Below are 3,943 nucleotides of genomic sequence, written 5' to 3' on the forward strand. Positions count from 1 at the left end.
CTGAAGGCATCAGAGAAAGAAAAAACCCAAACAGTTTTCAGAAGTCAAGTACAATTTAAGTGTCCAACCCAAGCTGACACGATACAATGACAGAAGAATAACCCCTGTGTAGCTCCAGTCCCAGAACACACATTCCCTTTTGCTCTTGGGATCAGCCACTGATCTCTTACCAAGGTCAGGTAACACTAAAAGTGGTTTTTTTTCCTTGATTTTCTGCTTAGCATTATCTCCAGCTACCACTACTACACAGAAGACATAATTCAAAGAGCTTTGTTGCTCTACCACCCAAACTTCATCTCCCTGTTAGAGAAGTACAGAAAAACCTCACTTCCCTCTCTACCATTTTACCATGCTCCTGGATCAACCTGGAAAAGAAAACAGCCAGAAATACACAACCCTACCAGCTTTTTAATGCTGGAGTCAACTGGCAGGCTTGCATAAGAAATGCTTCTTGTTTTTCACCTCTTAGGGCTACTTCCCGATCAATTTTCTCTCTCATTACAACCAGGTCTGTATTCTCAGCAAGTAACGAGTCTTCCAGCTCAATATCCAAATAACAGCCTCTCTTCAGTATCACGGTGGGGTCACACAAACACCTGAATTAAAGCATGTCTACTGCCATTAAATACCAACATCACACCACTTGACACCCAGTTCAAAAATCAGCACGAAACCTGCCTCTTACAAAAATCACAGCTACTATAAGCAAGCCCACAAAGTTAGCAGAGAAATCTCAGAAAACATTTTTTTTATTGGAGTCATAAGATCAATGCCACATATCACAGTTTTATTTTTATATCTTAAAGCCAGAAAACTGCTATCTCAAAAATTGCATGTACAATTTGCAAGGATTTTGCTATGCTCCAGATGACAAATCAAGTCTGAGGGCAGGCAAACATTCAGTTTGGCAGCACAAGTACACAGGATATTGTAGTTCAAACAGACACTGATCTGAAATAGATATGGTGAAGTACACTCTTAATTCCTGTTTAATGCATGCCTTTTTTCTTATATACGCTCTACCTTTTGGGATTGCCCATCAAAAGGCCTTTAAAAGTTCTCCAGTAAATCCTGGAAAGCCCCTTGAAGAAACAGTGCATACAGTAGTGACATTTTCCTCTTCCCAAAATGTACTTCAGTCTCACTAGATCAATCTTCCTTTCTATCCTCCCCTCCCTGGCCAGTTCCCCGGCAGCTCATGCCTCCCCTCTCTGTGCAAGCCTTGTTATTCCTGTTTCCACAGGCAGGCTCCCACAGACCTTTCCCTGGATTTCTCAGACTCATTCTGTCACTTCCACTCTCTGCGTGCTGCCTGCCTTGTGTACGAGTTTAGTCATCTAGTGCTCAAGGCTTCCCACATATTTACTTGTCTGCTACTTCTCCTCTTCTTTTCCCGTTAAAACCCTCATTTTATCTACAGGCAAAATCTCCATGACAGTCTGTGCTCAACCTTCCCGCACACACAGCTACACCCCCGGTTGGGAGACACAATACAGAGAAATATGAAAGGCCACAAGCATTTTAACCACTGCATTATCTCTGCCTGCAGCTGTAACAATCAGCAACTGCCTGATCCGTTCTCACACAGCTTTGGAGAGAGACGAAATCGTTTTGTCCATCCATCTGCCCACCTCGCCCCGTTATATCCCTCAGGAACTCCAGAATCCAGTACCTGCATTTCTGCCAAATTTGTCAAAGGAACACTTCTATGAGCTTTACAAAAAACCACAGGCCAGAGAGAGGACAGAAGCCTGGAGAACCCAAGGACAATTGGGTAAATATCCTTAATCTTTCCCAGCTGCTGGTCACTCAGCAAACAGGAACACCTGACTCATCTGGCTGCACAAATAAGGACAGGGCAGACTGGGATATGGGAAGCACCTGGGAGCAGCTCTAGGGAGGCAGAAGCTCTCAGGCCCCAAGGCTGGTGGGAGTCAGGCAAGAGCTGTTAGGGTAGGACGTAGCAAACAATTCCTTGGGGAAACCAGGCTGCATGAATTCTCCACTTTCCATCAAGCACAGTTTCCTATGGAAACAAAGTTTATATAATCACACTTTTCATTTAGATCCACTGGTTAATTCCAAGCACATCTGAGAGGACAGTAGATGTTTTGAAGACGGGGTTTATGTGTTTATTGGGAGCTGGCAGCTGGGGAACGCTGCAGGAAGGGCTGTGGCATTGGCTCAACAGTTGCCTGTTCCCCTTGGCCATCTGGGCAACCAGTGTGCGCACAGCTGGAACGGGCAGGGAGCTGGGAATGCCGGGCAGGGAGGGAGGGACTGGATGCACTGCAAAGTGGAATGGCACAGGACACAGGCAGGAGGCAAGAATATTGACACAGAGGGTGCTGGGACCTGGTCAGAAAACAGCTGGAACAACCCTCCCTTTATCCCCATCCCAGTTACTGATGTTCCACCCGACCATCGCAGGTCAATAAAACGAGCTGGAAATGTTTTAGGGGGCCTTGTTCCCCTGGGAGATGAAGCCAAAGCACTGAGAAAATTCTGCAGTTTTCTTTCTTCACTCAACATGCTTATATTGATTCAGCTCCTAGATAATATGGGCACCAAAAATTTACCCAGGGTCTGTGCACCCATCTGACACCCAGCAGCAAGGAGATGTTATAGGATAATGCCAATTGATTTCCCCACTCCCGAGGAGAGGCAGCGGACAATGAACCAGAGGGCAGAGATCCTGGTGTCAGAACTGAGCTGACAACTTTGTGCGAGGAAACAAAATCCACCTCACCTTCCTGAGACTTTGTATCGCAAACGGAGCCGAATCCTGTTGTGACTATGTAGGTCAGACTTAAGGACACGAGAGGTGCAGGGAGTCACTTTCAAATTAAAACAAGGCACAGCATTCATGTCTGTTCTGCAGTAAGTACCAACTAGGATCTACATTTTACAGTTTGCTCTGTTTGCTCAGCCCCTAAAGCACCACGGATGTTGCAGGACCAGGGCCTCAGTGACCACAAACCAAACAGCTGCAGTGCTTATGCACACCTGTATCCAGAACGGACCCAAAGAGAAATGCCCTTTAAAAAGGGTTAAACCCACAGCTTTGACAACTACAGTCAGCATTTCTATGAACAACACACATCTCAGTTTTCACCACGGGACAATGACGTTTGCCAAGCAGCGAGTGGCACTCGGTGAGAGCCCACAGTGCAGAGGAGATGCTCGGAGAGGCTTCACAGCTGTGCGTGGCTCTGTCCCTGGCTCAAAGCGAGCATCCAGAAGAGGAACGAGCTGCAGGGGCGCGGATCAAAATTCACACCTGCCAGAGCCGCGTCCGTGCGGCCCCCGCGGAGCTCGGGCAGAGCCGGGGGTGCCCGTGAGCTGACCCGAACCTGCCAGGGAGAGCACCGAGGGGCTGGAGCGGGTCCAGAGCAGGGGACGGAGCTGGGAAGGGGCTGGAGCAGCAGGAGAAGCTGAGGGAGCCGGGGGGGCTCAGCATGGAGAAAAGGAGGCTCAGGGGGGACCTTCTGGCTCTGCAACTCCCTGACAGGAGGGGGAAGCCAGGGGGGCTCTGCTCCCAGGGAACAAGGGGCAGGACAAGAGGACAGAGCCTCAACCTGCCCAGGGGAGGTTCAGGTTAGACATCAGTAAGAATCTCTCCACTGAAAGCCTGGTCAGACACTGGAAGGGGCTGCCCAGAGAGGCGGCGGAGTCGCCGTCCCCGGAGGTGTTTAAGGAAAGACTGGACGTGGCACTCAGTGCCACGGTCCGACTGACAAGGTGGGGGTCGGTCACGGATCGGGCTGGATGATGTCGGCACAGTTTTCCAACCTCGCTGATCCTGTGACTCCACACCCGCCGGTCCGGCCGCAGGGCCCTCAGGGGCCGCGCCGGGGACCCTCGGGGCGCAGTCTCCCCCTTCGCTCCCGCCGCCAGGGGAGTGCGGCCCCGCCGCCCCCCGTGGCCCCGCGGCCCGTCCCCG

The sequence above is a fragment of the Lepidothrix coronata genome, unplaced genomic scaffold (genome assembly GCF_001604755.1).
Source record: "Lepidothrix coronata isolate B3197 unplaced genomic scaffold, Lepidothrix_coronata-1.0 Scaffold52, whole genome shotgun sequence".
NCBI classification, from domain to species: domain Eukaryota; kingdom Metazoa; phylum Chordata; class Aves; order Passeriformes; family Pipridae; genus Lepidothrix; species Lepidothrix coronata.